A 17,672-nucleotide genomic window follows, 5' to 3' on the forward strand; every position below is an offset into this window, starting at 1 on the left:
CAATAATAAATAGAATGATCTGAAGTTAGATACATGTAAAATAACTGCGTTCTGTAAACTTACTAACTTCGAATGAAAAATATTAATGTGCAAATACTACAAAAAAGAACAAAACTTGCTATTTTTATTGATAATTTAATTAAAGAAACTCGTAAAAAATTTAATATACAAAGTAAGAAATAGTTCCATATCTGGAAAACTAGATGGCAGATTGAACTTTTTACATGTCACAATCTGACGTTATAATTATTCGAGTTGACATTAACTCGGTCATTCATATTAAAGCAACTCCTTTCGTTCCATGCCATGCTGTCATCCATTCATAATTTCTCACTCATTCAATGAAGAGTGAACTGGAAACCTATGAACGAAACGAACTGAACCAGTCTTTTGATGTATTTTATAGGGAGTGGACGTTATATTGAGTTAAATTTTAATTAAATTGTTACTTGCAAAAATTAGTGTTTTGGAAATTTTGATGTAGTGTGTGTCAGAGTACTGATTTTAAATCTATTACAGTTTCTACTGTTTTTATGTGTGGCCTAGAAGATTTTTGTTTGGATTTTATTTCATGATTTGTATTTACACACATGTTGTGATCAATACAATCACCGATTTTTTTAAGAGGGTAAGTTTGAATGAAAGTCTTGTAATAAGTTCGTCTCAGCATGTTTGTTGAGTGGGATTATTATTTGGTTGTTTTTGTGTGTTAAAAGTCGTAACTAGGGATGCCCTACCGTGAAGGCACCCGCCCGTAGCTTTGCGATAGGGTATGTACAGCGAGCCCGGGCGAATTTGCGGGGGTTGAGCTGGGACGACGATATTTTATTACTTTATAGTACCATAATAAGGGGTTTACTATACTGGCAAAACCATAACGTATCTATGTTAATATTTTTAGGATGAAATAAATAATAGTAAATTATAATTACTTATTTACCACGTAGGTAATACATAATATGAAACTGAGGCTGAATTGTATTCAAAGCTTTGATTGTATTATCTTCCTACTCTTCTTTCATTTAAGAATTTACTTAAATAATAATTTAAAATACATTTTGTTTTTTTGTGTGAATAATTGAAAGCTAAGCATGAAGGTAATTGCTCCATAATATTACTTAAGTAAATCTACATTTCTTTTATAATTTCAAAAATAAATTCCATATCATATTCTAAGAACAAGACCACAAGCATATTTCGCAAAAATCATGTACACGCATATACATAATACAGCTACCGTAGTTAGAAGAAACAGTCTATGTAGTAACGAGTAACGACAATCAAAATGCAACATCAGCGATATCGATTCGTTCACAACACACGTTCGATTCTCGAGTGCTGCATTGTTTCTGAACGACTATGCAATTTACAGGACATGAAAGGAAAAATAAGAACTCCTATGTCGGCTCTAATACAAGGGTTGAGATATAGGTACATACCTGATAGCGAATAAGAATCGTGCTCTATAACCTACCTATAACGATGTGTGAAGTGTACCACATAATTATAGGAGTTTTATTGTGCCAGGGCCTATGACAACTACCTACCCTAAGAACTTAAAAGTACCTACATCTTAAGTACTTGCTTAAATAATCACATTCTCTAAAATAATGTTCAAAAAGGCGAAATACACGAAAATATAAATAGCACGAAATTATTATGATAAAATTTATACTATTACAATAACAAATACATTCAATTTTGTACGGTTTATGTTTTAATTACCTACCTACCAACTAAATTGCAAATTCCAAATATCTCGTCAGAAACATGTAAAATGTTTATGTTAATACTTAATATAATAAGGTCATATAGCTTTCATTTAATACATAGTATCCTTGTTTTATATGAATCGCTTTCGATTTGAAAACAAAAGATAATATTTAACTTACAATTCGTTAAATACAATAATATGGTTTTTTCCCTTACGATTTCGTCTTATTGTATTCCATACTCCTTATCAGCGATTACTAACGTAACAGTAATGATAAAATATAAACTCCCTTGACTAATAAGTTAATCATAACCGGTTACGAAATAAAAAGAAAAGCTGTGTGACTCACGGGCACGGAATCCAAGGCTTTTTAAGATTTGTCCTAATGACGTGTGACTCAGAACGGATCTGAGAATTTTCTTGAGATAAATTGATAAGCTTTTGTTGACACATTGATACGTAAATATTAACCTGTAATAAGAACCTTTATCTAGATCCTAGTCGTACCAAAAGTATTGTTTTATAAATTAGACTAGCGCTCCGCCCCGGCTTCGCCCGTGGTACATATTTACGTTTTCTCTACATAACAACCATCCTCGTACTTCAAGGAATATAATAAAAAAAGAATTATCGAAATCGGTCCACCCTTTCACGCGTGATGCCGTGACCAAGGAAAACGGGTTTCATTTTTATATTGTACTAGCAATGCCCTGCGGTTTCACCCGCATAGATAGCGATATCGTTACAGTGAAAAGTCTACTATAGGTCGGACTATAGGTTTAATTTTTAATCACATGAAAATCACCTTTACCCCGTCCCGCACTACGGCCTTTTTTTTTTTGTTTTAGTGGGGAAATCTTTCATAGATACCCACGGCCTCCCGGGGAGGGGCCGTGGGTTATGTCGGATTCCTACCGACCAAAACCCCACTGTGTTCCGTCAAGACGCATATTGGTAGAATTCCTCCGTGACCCCCGCACTACGGCCTGCTCGAACAGTATACCTACTATTTTCTGTAGATTGACACTTTTAAATTCGTTATATCTTTTGAATGGAATATCCAATTCTTTTCATTTAAAAAGTATTTTGCTGGTATTGAAACAGTCTATAATAAAACATCATTTAATGGGATAAGGATTAATATATGTGTATGGATAACATGGTTTGATTACTGTCGGCACTTCTATTTACTTTGAAAACGTAAAAAAGTTGTTGTAGTAACATAACTACTGAAGATGGACATATGGTATCGCGGACTTTCTTGTAGATATTGATCCATTCTATAATACTGTAGAACATTTTTTTGTTCTATCTTCAATAGATTCCGCAGCGCACGCGATGACAGAAGTTTTATTGAGGATTTTTTTACACCTTGGGTTACATTATTGCATTTTTGGTAAGGATCTCTAATTTTTTTGAAAATGCAATATAGCCTATGTTGCTCAGTAAAGATGCAGCTTTCTAATGGTGAAAGAATTTTTGAAATCGGTCCAGTAGTTTTTGCGTGAAAACCATACATACATACATACTTACATACATACTTACAAACTTTTCCTCTTTATAATATTAGTATAGATAGATTACCTATCAGAGAATTATGAAAGTCTAAAAGAACTCAGCTACTTTCATGATAAAATAATCAAGATTCTAGACGATGTCCTTTCTAGATATAAAATTCATAATTATAATTATGACGAGATCGCTCTAGGCTTAAAAACTTGTTAACGAGTAGGTATGACATAATGAGCTGAATTTGTGATTAAAATCTCATACCTCATGAAATACGAATGAAATATAGCTTTCGTTTTTTCTATTAGTTTATAATAGAATGTTTGTATTGAATTAATTATTGAGCTTTATCCAAATATGTTTAGGTATATGACGGTAAACTTATGCGATAAATAACATGAAATAATGTACACGTAATGAAACAAATTGAGAACTATGTAGGTATTTTAGTTATATACAATCGTATACATTTGGTATAAATCTTAATAAGGCTGTATAACTTAACACCTCTATTTAGCAGTCATTAAACAATTAAGACATCAGTCATGTGCCTACTTCTAGCGGAACAAATTTACAACCAATTATGTTAAAAACGTGTGGGTTTACTCGAACAAACTTTTCTTTTAGTTCCAGTCTCCAGATGCGTCTAAATTTTAACAACTGTTTGAGTGTACCTAATTCTTAGTGGCTTTTTGGAGCGCAAAATATAATTTCGCTTCCGACGTCGCGTCGGTATGTATTATTGTGTATTTTTGGATAATATATTTCACAATCATTCAGCTTGGATTATGTCTTAATCTACCTTTTATCTACTATACGACTATGGACTGGAGATTATTATTTATTTAGTTACTTTAGTTCAGAAATCAATGAACATGCATCTTGAACAATACAGAACTGCTTTGGCTCGTTGCCAAGAGAATATTGGCTAGTAAATTGAATAATTAGTCAATTTCTAGCAATTAAAGCTTTACGAGTAGTAAGTACCATACAATAAAACCTCTAAAAAAGGCTACATAAATATCAATTGTTATTTAAACGTACGTTTTTACGCTACGTATTATTGTCAACAGAAATGACGAGGATTTTTTGTTAAAACGCGATAGTTTTAAACTTGCCTTTATGCTGAGTTTAAAATGTGGAAGCGTCAGGTGAGATTGGTAGGTTAAACAGACCGTTAGATGTTTTGCAATTATTTTATTATTACGTACCAACATAAAAAATAAATATTAATTATATAAAATTTTATTATTTCGTTAAATAAGAACTATGTTCTTTTAATTTATAATTAAAGTATGATTTAACTCAAGTTTTAATAGACATGACGATTAAACTCCGAGGATCTAATGAGAATTTGAAACTAAACAATTATCTCTGAAATTTGGGGGTTATAACTTATAGTTCAGTTTCGCCTCTAAAACCATTTAAATTAATCGATAATAGTTTGCGCCCTTGAAGAATTAGTCTTCTCAATCCTTGTAAATTGTAAAATACAAAACGAAACTTGCTTTTCACTATGAACACTTTAAGCAAGTATCCTTTGAAGTAGGGATGTAACGATACCGATACCGATACCGATATATCGGCCGATATATCGGCAAGCCGATATATCGGTATCGCCGATAATAAATCAACCGATACCGATATTTTTTTATTAAATTCTTTCTTTTCTTTTATGTTTTTGCATTGTATTCATTCATATTGTTTTATTTCTGTTTCTGTAATAGTGTTAAGGAAGAGCGGAACCTCCTGACACAAGCATTTTATTTGCTTACTAGGAGTGTTCCAATCACAAATTAGTTTATGTAAAGGAAAGAAATAAATAATTTCGATTTTTTTTAATTTTTAACGTGATAAAGTTTTTAAAATCGTTCTAGTCGGGTGACATGTTCATAAACTTGTGTCACACCAAAACCTCACGAGCGCGATCGCAGGTATAACGAGAGAGACGGACCGATCTCCCGTTTCATCTCGAGCGCTGCCACTGCATTATGTTATCACGTAAACATCTCGATCGTAAACCTACTTTACAAACAACCAATTTTTTTGATATCAAATAATTCAAAAACCCGCGCCCAATGAACGATGCGGGAGGCCGCCCGCGCGTGCGCACTTTGTTTTCTGAAAAAACTCTACCAATAGTAAACTTTTATTAGGTACTGATTGTATGTGTATTACTTAAAGTTTACAAAGTCAAACTCAAACTCAAACATTTATTCATTCAATTAGACTTCTTATAGAAGCACTTTTGAAACGTCATTACATATTTTAAAATTTACCACCGATTCGGAAAGCAGTATCTACGGAGAAGAACCGGCAAGAAACTCCATAGTTGCTCTTTTAAATCATGTCAGTTTTACAATTTTACAAAATACATATGTAACATCATAATATATTATAATAACATGCCAAAGAACTGTCCTGTGGTTTTTTCGCGACAACCCTCCATGGGTTTTTATCCTCCATATATTCCTGAATACTGTAGTACGCTCTCTGAACTAGTACATTTTTTATATAAGTTTTAAATTTAGAACTACTAAACTCTTTAATATTATGAGGAATTCTATTGTAAAAGCGTATACCTTGACCCATAAATGAATTTTTAACTTTAGCTAATCGGAAAAATGGCATTTCAATTCTATTTCTGTTCCTTGTGCCATAACAGTGTCTATCTCCTACTCTTGTGTGTAAGTCGGCGTTTAACTGACTTCGTAAAATAATAATACTAAAATAAATGGTTTTGTTGTTTTTTGATTTGGCATTTTTATTTAAAAGAATACGATTAACAGTTGTCTCTGTTAAATGTTGGTAGCTTTTTATGCATAATTCACTATTTATTTTTCTACCAAGCCATCGATATCGGTATCGGTATCGGTATCGCCGATACATTACTACAAATATCGGTATCGGTATCGTATCGGCAAAATCATGTATCGTTACATCCCTACTTTGAAGCCTGAAAGGCTGAAAGGCTGTAAAAAATTTCTATCAACATCAAACCAGGTTCACTTCCTTTTTTAGTCTAAATGGTTATTGATATTTTTGAAATTTCAAAGGTATTTTAAAATAGGTTCGACCTGGGATAAATACGACTACCTATAAAAAAAGAACTTATAATTTTTTTTTCGATTGAAACCTAACCACTTAACCATACACCATACACAATACTAGTTCCTATAGTACTGGAACCACGTCATCAGGAACAATAGTTCTATACAAGGCGCAACACACGAAAAGACCGTTCCGAGTTCCGTTAGACGATTTCTTGGAAGGACAAGCGCGTCACGTCCATGTAAACAATGTATATTTTACGTAATTTAGTTTAACCGACTGTGAAAGGAGGGTAATGGATTTGGACTAAGATTATCTAAAATTTTGAGTATGTACATGCTTCTTTGGCATGCCCTTAAGCCGGACAGCTGTATCATCAGAATTGTCACTCAGGCTACATTAACATGTCGCGGAAGAATCCTAACAAATACCCGCGGCCCCATCAAAGCGGCTCGACGGAACACAGTGGGGTTTTAGTCGGTAAGAATCCGACATAATCCACCCACGGCCCCCGGGGAAGGAGCCGTGGGTATCTTTGGAAGATTTCCCCACTATAAAAAAAAGGCTACATTAGCATACATACATAAATTATGAGTTTTGTTAATAATAATAATTCTTGATGATCAATGAAATCATTGTTGTATTACGCTAAGTGATAACTGATAAGGTTCTAAGTTCTAACGTTTTTCGCGAATATAATACACAAGCGATGGGTCATTGTGGTTTTGTCGTCAATACGTATAGGCAAACTTTTAGATAAAGTTAGCTTGGATAGGGTTTTCTTATTAAAATGTGAAAATTAAATAAATATACCAGGAAGTTACATAGGTATTTTACTTTCGAGATAATTATTATAATACAAGTAACACTGTAGAAAGAATTCAATTTTTTTAATAATTAGTTCCGATTGTATGTAGGAATGAAATTTCAATCCAATAATTACAGATATTAAAATAACAACCATCCTTAAACAAAGACATTTCAATAATATTAAAGAAATTTAAGCACTAAGTTGGACTTCAATTATTATAATTGAACTAACATGAAGTAAGAAACAATAATTGTGCAGAAAATAACTAAACTATGTATAATAATTGCATAAATTACATCATTATGGTACTATTCTTCCTTATTGAACATAAGTTACATGTTAATAACATACGGTAGTACAATTCTATATTATAAAGTCGACTAGTTATTGTGTTCCGGTTTCCTTATTGCTATAAAGATAGTCGATGGTAAATGAGTATTTAACAAACACAAAAAATTATTTATTGGAGTACACAATTGACAATCATATTTTTCTATATGTTACCGAGTATAATAATAAATTAACGGACACAGTGATAAATTAATTAAAAGCTAGGAACTAGGAATCACTTGTGAAGAAAATGTACCTCAGCTAAATAGTTAACAAACATGCACCTAGCTAATTAAAAGTTACAAAATACATATGTATTATGTACATGTATCAGATCATCGTATCTAATGAGTAAGATTTGTTTATTTCAAGAAATGTTACCAAAAATTACGAAATTTATCTTCGATTTAAAGTGTATACTTTGGTCGATGTTTATCACAAGGCATGAGTGTAGACTTTGTATGATCAATTTTTTATTTGAATTTTAAATGTTTAAAAATCTCGTTTTAATGCACTTAACGAGGCCTCAGCAAAGTAATCATTACCATAATTTATTTTATCAGCTAAAAGCAGATGTTTGGGACCACGTACCTACAGAACAGGTGTGCACGAGTCACGGTTTTTTTGTCTCATTTTTTTTGGTTGAACAAATCTATTTTCTATCTCCCTCTCTCCTTATAGAACTGTCCCAAATGGACAGTAAATTTATGGAGTTGTAAAAATAAAAACCGTGGAACAAATTATAGTGATTGTCGTTTATTTATAATGTAAATTTAATATAACTACTGATTTTCTTTTGATGTAGAGAATTGGAGAACTAGAGATTGATGGTGACCATTAATTTTATTTATTACAACAGCTAATAAACTAAAAATAATAATGGTTATGAGTGATTTTAATGTTCTGTTATTTCTTTTTTAGTGTTATGTTGAGCATAAATAACACTTACCTAGTGTTAATTATTATTTAAGATTTTTGAGATTTTTGCCTTGACCGAAAAGATAATACCTAATGCATTTAAGAATACTACTCTACTGGTATGTTTGTTACGACACCATTCAAAAACAATTCTGGATTTTGGTTTTGGTACAATCCATACTAATATTATAAATGCAAAAGTAACTCTGTCTGTCTGTCTGTTACTCAATCACGCCTAAACTACTGAACCAATTTGCATGAAACTTGGTATGGAGATATTTTGATACCCGAGAACGGACATATGCCTACCTTTTATTGCGAAATATGTACCACGACGGGCGAATTACTATAATTCATTAACAATCTAACTTCATCTGTACCTACCTAAGTATGCAGTTCATTACACTTACGGATCATAATTGTCTGCATAAATGTGTAAAATAGACTTCCAACATTAAATAATAACCTATTTATTATTATCCAAAACGTAACTTATTTAAACAATTAGTAACCATCTAATGTGAAAGCGCTTAAATATGATAATCAAGGAGACTCTTATTATTACGCGTTATTTAACGTTTTAATGTTTATTTTATTATTATTTTATTTCATAACATCACTTATTCTTTCATAATAAACGTTTCTTAATAAAACGGAAGTGAATTATTATTTTAATGACTTTTAATATCTGCATAGGCTTTAGCCGGGTTAAACAGAAATAGAAACTTAAAATCTAAATAATTCATATATTAAGTACATCAGTATGTATACACTTATTTTTGTAGCAGTAGGTAATTCAAATCAAATTGAAACACGTATACATTCATCTAGACTTTCTTTAGAAGTACTTTTAAATCGTCCAAACATAATTTAATATTTACCACCATAGTTTAATAATAAATGAGTTTATCCATTACAAATACTGTATAAAAAAATCACAAATAAATAAAAAAAAATATTTCCTCCACATGAGTTAAAAAATAGATAACCCAAAAACTACAATGCAAACCGATTTAAACTTAGCCGTCGGACGTTCAAAAATAAAACGTTATCGATACAAATGCAGTAAGTTTTGATGGCAGCTGTCGCAGATATATTTTTTGCGCGTATCGGAGTCGCAATTTGCAAGTTGCAACGAATGCACCTTTGACGGACCTGTGTTTTGATTATTTTTTTTTCACTCGTTTTTTTTTTGTGTTCACTTGTGACGACGTGTAAACATAATATTTGAACGTTGAATAATTTAAGTTTTCATAGACTCTTTTATGCAAAAGTATTAAACATGTTTTCTCATTATTTATGAGAGTATAATTAAAACAACTTATTCATTCATTTAAATTAACGTTTTTCATCTTTCCATAAATAAATAATTCAAAACCTAAGGCAGGTTCGATTCCTAAGCTCATTAATGACAACCAACTATATAAACATGATTCTAATTGAAACTTATCATATAATACGAAGGCAAAAAGAACTAAGTTCATGTTAATATAATATCCTTACTACTTTACATATATGTATAAGTATTTATAACGTATTCAAAGCGGTCTATAAAAATGCGGACTTAACGTCACTTCTAGAAATTTCCGCAGGCTTCAGCCATATGTGAAAAGTCACGTCATCAATCAAATATATCGAATGGATAATGGCTATTTATTGACCTTAGCCTTTGACGTGGATATTTATTTATCTGCAATCGATTTGCCATAAAAAGACTTTCAGGTATAATTTTATAAACGTGATTATCATAGAAGCAGGTTTTAAATTGCCTAGTATTTGTTAGCTAAATATAGTAAGAATTACGAGATGATAAGATGACACTCAGAGAAACAGATTCTTTGGAAAATATTCCATGGTATTCTCCATATGAATTACCATCCCAAATTTTAACCCTCTTCAATGTACCTACTATCGATCTCATAATTAAAAAATGAAATGAATTAGTTACCTGAAATTAATGTTTAGAAAATCGACCACTTTGGAGTAGTTCAAGGCTTCTATTATAAGTTAGATACATCTCGTAATTTTATTTTCAATTTACCTAAAAGTAACACATTACATAATTCCTCAAGGACCACTACGTATTTTCAAATGATTCCATAAATATTCGGCTCAAACCTCATTACCAACCGGACGAGAGACGACCGGTCAGCTGTTATCAGCTGCGCGCGCGCATCGTGCGCCCGTTGTAATGATTATATTGCTTTGCCAATTATATGGTAGTCAGGATTTAGGGATTACTTATGTAAACCTTTTTGCATGAATCATTTATAATGTAAATAGCTTTTTTTGCGTAGGGGTGCTATGACGTCTCGATCTGTTACTGAATCCAGATGTGGTAGAATGTGGATGATTAAATCGCTTGACGAGCTTTCATGCTTGATTTAAATTACATTTGATATAATTTATTTTAAATACAATTAATTCTCTATACCACTAACTGACAGCTAACATGCAAGTGTCTATATTTGTTTGCACATTACTGACAATAACTACTCTCAAACTACTAAACCTATTCGGATAAAATTTTACACACACATGACGGATACTAGTCACTATCACAACAATGTCACTAGTAACCGCTATTAAAATACAATAGTAACTAACGAGTAAGTGTTAACTACAAACCAATCCAAAATATCTAACTGTAAGAAACAATCTTCACACATTACTGTAAGTGGTAAACAAACATACAACAATGGTTTATTCAAGCCAAGAACTCATAGACTCATAGACACGTCATAATTATTTCAGTTATTATTGGCTCGTGTGAAACGTAAATTAAGACCTTCAGGCCTTTTCTCTTTTTCTTCGTGGAGGTATTACATATTTTCATGTTCCCTCATCATCCAATTTGCCGGACTTTCATACAATGTAATATAGTTTGCGAATAACCTACTTATGGACATATTTTGTTGGTGCATGATATAATTAGGTAAGTCCCTTTTACTTTCACGTTATTTAATCAAAGGAAGAATGAAACAAAATAGTGAATAGTTACTTTGATCACTGATTAATAATATTTGCAGGCAACCACCACGGGTTTCTCTATAAATTTTTAACTTGATTAAGATGAAGTTCATATTCCAAACCTACCGCATATATGCGTTTATTCATTTATTTTAACTATCTAACCGCCCGCGACTTCGCACTAAACACTTCACTTTATTCAGTGACATACCGACATAGCACTCAAATTTCTATCTCCCTTTTCATCCCCTTTGAGTTATGTTTTCGTTACAAACCTTATAGTTAAGTGATCTTATGGGAGTAAAGTACCTATATGTTTATTTAATTTGGCTTCAGATCCTTTGTACTAAAACATTGTACAACTAAGTATAAACACTTCCTAGAAGATTAAAAATAACAGAACAAAATGTTTACTTCATATACCGTTTCATCTTGCCGACTTCCAGGGGTTATTGAGTTCATGAAAAGTAGTGCACTTAGTATCGATATAACCGCGACTCCACTGCAGGTCTGCGAGCCAATTTCAGGTTAGCGCAATGCGCTCATTTTGAAACATAACTTTAAAAGTATTGCTACTAAACCTGGGCATTAGACTATTAATCACGAGGTGGTGGAATTCGAAGACGCCTCGTGGTACTTTTTCTATTCTTTAAAAATTATAAAAAATATAAATTTAATGCTATAAAATACATGCTAAATACATATCGAACCTAGGCATTTTTTTCAAACTTTATCTTCTAGTGTATTTCGTGTAATACACAACTTATTTATCTTTTAGTGTATCTTGTAAAAGTAAAAGCGTTATTTGGTATCCGAGAAAATGTTTTTGTTTGAGAAAAGTAATCTATTGGGTGAGTCAACTAATCGACTAACCACACAACTTAATAGCCCTCCATCGTTAAATGGTGAGGGAAATTATAGTCATCAAAGGGTTGGGTGAAATATAATTGTTGGTCTGGTATGTAACCCGCTAAATATAATCATTATGTTGATCGTTATTCCTTGTATTGGATTCATTCAGCTCTTGGATTTGTTCCGTTTGCATCTCAATAAACAATATTTAGATACATTTAAATATTTTTGCGTAATAAAAATATTGACATGACCAACTTTTGGATTTAAAATCTCAGTTAAATATAATATTCAAATACTGTCCACATATTCCATGGATATACTATATATGTACTTATAATCCAGCTTAAACAAGTAGGTCATTATTAAAACTAATCATAAAACGCGAAACGATCAGCATCCTGTGTTGAGTAAAAATAATTGCTCCGGCCAAATTGTGGGCAATAAATTTAGGAACACGTGGTGAGGGTGTTGACCTGATCCCGCACATGTTTGATTGTTTAGGCGATTGTTGTTTAGTCTTTACTAGCACCGAAATGCGGCAAATAAAGTAAAGAGTACCTATGAAAACAATAGTTCATAGGAGAAGTATGTAAGAAATTATCGAGAATTTTTAGACACTTTGGGTGTAACTAAACTATCGTATCATAATTTCTATAAATGTATACACAAGTGTTTTGAACGTTTCCATAACATAGAATTCATTAAACAATTATTGTAACTTAACAAGCTTTTTATCAATTTTCAAACATATGACTTTTTAAACGTTTTTAATCAAACAAAAAAATTTAAAATGTGTATCCAACTATGAGCACACCCAAAATTCCCAACTTTATCAAAATCAAAGATTTTACCACTGCTTCTTCATAAAAAAAAATGAAATTCATTCCCATTGTGATTCGGCAGACTTTTGGCTCGCTACTGAAAGCGCCCTTGTAAGGGGTTAAAAGTAAGGTAGCCAGCCAGCCGCGCTAATTCCTATCACTGAGCAAGTGAAACATATACAAGAGGTTGTTTATTGCTCTCGCCTCAAGAGCAAAGGGGACGTTTCGCAGGTACCAAGTGGAAAATGCTTTCTGCTGTAATGGAACAAAACGTATTGAGGTGTCAGAAGTGGGATGATTTCGGCTTTGTTGGAACTATTTTACTCATCTTTTTGGTGAGGATTGAGCTGAATGTATACTGAAAGGTGAATAAACTTTTGAGGATGGAAACTATGTTTAATTTTAAAAAAAGGTGGTGATTTATGGACAATAAAAGTATATTTCGTCAAACTACTGTTGAAGCTACAACAATGAATATATACTCTGACGAAAAATGCGTAATTACGTTTGGCGTCACGTAGGTCGTTAAGGACACTAAGGGCTTAAGAATATAAAGAGAATAAAATATTAAACAACGAAGGGAACATAATGGTACGATGGCTGAAGCAGGTTACGCATTGTTCATTGTTATTACAACAATGGATGTGTGAAAACATCCACTCGTCCTAACAAGTAGCGAGCCGCAGCCAGGCTCTATATTGAGAAAATGGGACGGGATTTCAATCATCTGATAGCGTTATTTAATTTTCAATGCTTGAGGCAGACTTTTGGCAATGTTTCGCACATTCACGTTGGGTGACCACTGTGTTAATACAATTATATCTCTATGTAATTACTGTTTTTCTCACTTTCCTGTTTACTTTCAAAATTACCTTCTTGCCTATGTTTTGAAGTTTATGTGTAGAACAAAGAATTTATATTTAAAACCTAAAAGTAGAGCATCATTTCCATTCATAGAACATTTTATTTAATTACACTCGATCACTATAAAATTTTATCATTCATCTGCAACTTCGATTGTCTTTATTACAATAAGCGGTAAGAATTTTACCGCTATTGACGGCAAAAAGCGAGCAATAAAACGTAACAAATAAATTTTCCTTGTTAATTGCCGCTATACTATTGTAAATGTACAAGATGAAGACAATTAGTTCGCTTCAGATATATACTGGAGATATTTAATCAAAAAACCATAAAAATTTGATCAAATTACGATTACACGAGATATAAATTTACTTTAGAGATACAAAAACGCGTAACAACTGAGCATAGACTGGGAAATGGGTAGTTTATGTGCTGTTTTTTACCCGTTTAAAATTGCAGAAGCTATAAAATTTATGGCTAATTACAATTGCGTGCAATTTGCTGTTCTTAAATAGTTTTCCAGGTATAAGTTATAGATAATGAGAAAAAACTAACAAGTATAAACGTATTAAAAGTGAAACAATGCCGGGTTTTACAACAATTATTTCGTTTACATTAGTTGCAGTTTCCAATATCTTGGATCTTTTGGACCTCCTCGTAAAATACCAATATAGTTTTACTAGTTAATGTATAGGACCTAAACACCAAAAAGAAAGAGGTACAGCCATATAGTTAAAACATGTTTTATAATTTTAGTGTGAAATGAAATCTCCTTTATTTTTACGATACTCGCACTCTTTTTTGCACTCGACTCTTAAGTGTTAATTGATACTTGATTTAATTAGCTCTCTTGAAAACGAGTTCATAGCAAAACCTTAATCATATTATATAAGCTTAACATTTATTTATTAAAAACTCACTCTTGTATAGTTAAGACTGCCAAATAAAAATAAAATATTTTGTAAAAAAAATATAGACCATAATGTCTATATTTTGAACAATTACGTAAATTATGAATAACAGTAATTGTTTCATAATGAACTCCCTTAAAACTACAGGTACTAGGTACGTGGAATAATATCTGTTATTTAATTAATGAATATGAACTACAATGCATGTCATTCTATAAGAGTAATAAAAATTCCGAAAACAAAACTATTTAGGTCACAGGTCACGCTTACTGCGAACTTAATTAAACCAACATGACATTAAAGGAGTAATTATCTAAAGGAATGCATTCGCGTGTTTTAATTAGAAAAAACTGAAAAGACAAACCAACCCTTACAATTAATTACAGAAATTGGTGTAAAAAAGGTGCCCTCGAACATGGAACCTCCTTCTTTCTTGACGCGCGTCTGTTATTAAAAAAGAGTGCCGAGAACACGTGGCAGAAGTGAAACTTCTTTGGCAAGATTCAAAGATACTAAAATCGTGGTCTTACTTCATGACGTGACGGTATTGCCATGACGCGACCTGGAAATTTTACTCTCAACGCGCCTACAGAAGTTATATATATATATATATATATATATATGTATATATATATATATATATATATATATACAGTGTGTCTTGAAGTTTATTGGAATAGGTAAATAACCCCATATCAGTATAAATGGCCAATAAATTAAATCAGCGTAGAACTTGACGTAATTAATCAATGGTGGAGAGCGTGCCGGCGCTGAGATATCGTATTGAATTACTATCGGTGTAAATTTCATATTCACGCTATACCTAGCAGCTTGAAGTGCCTGCTTATATGTGTATTCTGCATAAGTTAAAATAAGAGTGTATGTATGTATGATATATTTAATTATGTTTTGTACAAGCATGAACGCATGAAAAGGATTAAAAACATAAGCTACGAATTGACCTTCTGTTTTGGGAACGTCAGTTAAAAAATATAAGTAAGTAAACAGAACATTATTTGTTTAGTTCGTTGACCAGATAGTAAACCAAATTTAGTCCGCATCATGTTAGTAGACACTTATCACAAATTCAGCATTACTTTTCTCATACAAATAAATCTGCATAGTAGTAAACTTTATCCCAAATTATTCAGCGGTATTTTCCTCACACAAATAAATGTACATAGAAGTAAAATACATTTTAAATGAAGATAAAATAAATGTTGTATACGGAGATGCTAGCGCCGGCCAATGGGTGTGACTAATAGATGGGCAGCGGTTGCGTGCTGCCACGCTACGTATGCAAATACGGTCAGCACGATAAACTCGTATGTACAGTGTACACCCTCTTGATATAATTAGTATTAAGGGATTTTCGAACGCTTTTGGTTGTTGGTTGGTGATTAATTCAGGACAATATTGGAATAGATTTGATGGACCTTCATAAATTTTAGGTGTATGCTAGCGGCTTGAAAGACTAAATTTTATCCAGATATTTTGTCAATTATACCTGGATGATATGTATTTTCATGCCAAAAACATTCCAATGTTGAGTAATAAACCCGACAAGCAATTTATAAAAAATACATACATCCTATCCTATCAAATGAAGCCCAACAAGCTGGTAATTTAAAAAAATCTGTTTTGGATTAATTATTCTTTTCCTCGAGGCATTTCAATCTTGTAAAAAAATTTTCCGTCATAAAAGCAATTACGGCTAGTCAGAAATCTATGTCAAGAATTACTTTTGGTTTCAGTTACATTTACGAGAATCTCTTGCAAATTCGTGTTTAAAGAGGAATGTCCTTTGACAAAGGAATATGAGCCTCTAAGGAACAAAGGATGATGTAAATATTTCGTGTCTACAAAAGCAAAAGTTCACTTTTATTAACTGTTAAAATATTTACTTTTGCAAATAATACGAGAATTATATTTAAACTCGTGTCGTATTTTAAGCACGATAAATATCTTTATATTTACTACAGTATATGAATGTTATTTTCTACCTTCCTACTGACACATCGTACGAAAAAAATTCTTATTCTGGCTTAGAAAATGATTGGAATCGAAGAGATATTTTAACCTGCCAAAGCTTCTTGACTATACAAAATACAAATAACATATACGTGGTTATATAGGTAGATAAGTCTCCTCTAGAATACCGACCTCATAATAAGACATACAATAAAACGTTAGGCTTTGAATAGAAACATTATCTTAAATATCACAGAGAAACCGTTTTAAATGATGCCCTAGTGGAAAATTGTGCATCAGGCCGGGACTCCACCAAAGCAGAGATGTGTGCGGTGTGCTGTGTGCTGTGCGAGAAGAGATGTTTTTCAGCTCGCGGGACTCCACCAAAGCGGAGATGTGTGCGGTGTGCTGTGTGGTACTAGCAAGATGGCCGGCCGGCGCGCGCGCGGGGTTCTGCGGGTTGCTAGCGGGCGAGAGGGGGGAGGGTGACATCGCTCACTGCACGCCGCTCACATCTCTCGTCTCCACTGCGCGTCGTCCGCGCACAGCTCACATCTCCGCTTCCATCGCGACATACAAATATTACACATCTCCGCACAGCGATCTCCACTGAAGCTGAGCGGAGAGGAGACGTGTCAATAACTCAATTCTATTGGTTGTTTAAAAAACATCTCCTCTCCGCTCGTCTCGTCTCCGCTTTGGTGGAGTCCCGGCCTCAATCTCGTTAATCATTTGACATCGAATAAAATGGATTTAAAACCAGTTTTATCTAATATTATCAGTACTCAGGCACTCTTATGTTTTCTATTACTGTAGCTTAGATACCTTTAAAAGCTTAACCCATGTTTAACTTAAATTGAAAGTTTCTTTACGATCCTAAAACTGTCGGACCACCTGCCTAAAATATAAAAATTAAAATTAAAACCAGATGATTTTTTTCGCTGCAC

General features: G+C 32.6%; 1 protein-coding gene across 2 annotated transcripts in view; it reads left to right on the forward strand.

Moving 5' to 3' along the window:
* The first annotated feature begins 391 nt into the window (after positions 1-391).
* Myo81F (unconventional myosin 81F) overlaps positions 392-17,672 on the forward strand; it is a 95,197-nt gene continuing 77,916 nt past the window's right edge. For both annotated transcript variants that reach the window (XM_089706968.1, XM_089706970.1), the window contains exon 1: positions 392-628. The gene's annotated coding sequence lies outside the window, so the exon portion shown is untranslated. The remainder of the gene's footprint in view (positions 629-17,672) is intronic.

This window comes from Colias philodice, chromosome 18, assembly GCF_061535455.1.
Source record: "Colias philodice isolate Cphi_HAF_F1 chromosome 18, ilColPhil1 Martin Lab GWU primary, whole genome shotgun sequence".
Lineage (NCBI taxonomy): Eukaryota > Metazoa > Arthropoda > Insecta > Lepidoptera > Pieridae > Colias > Colias philodice.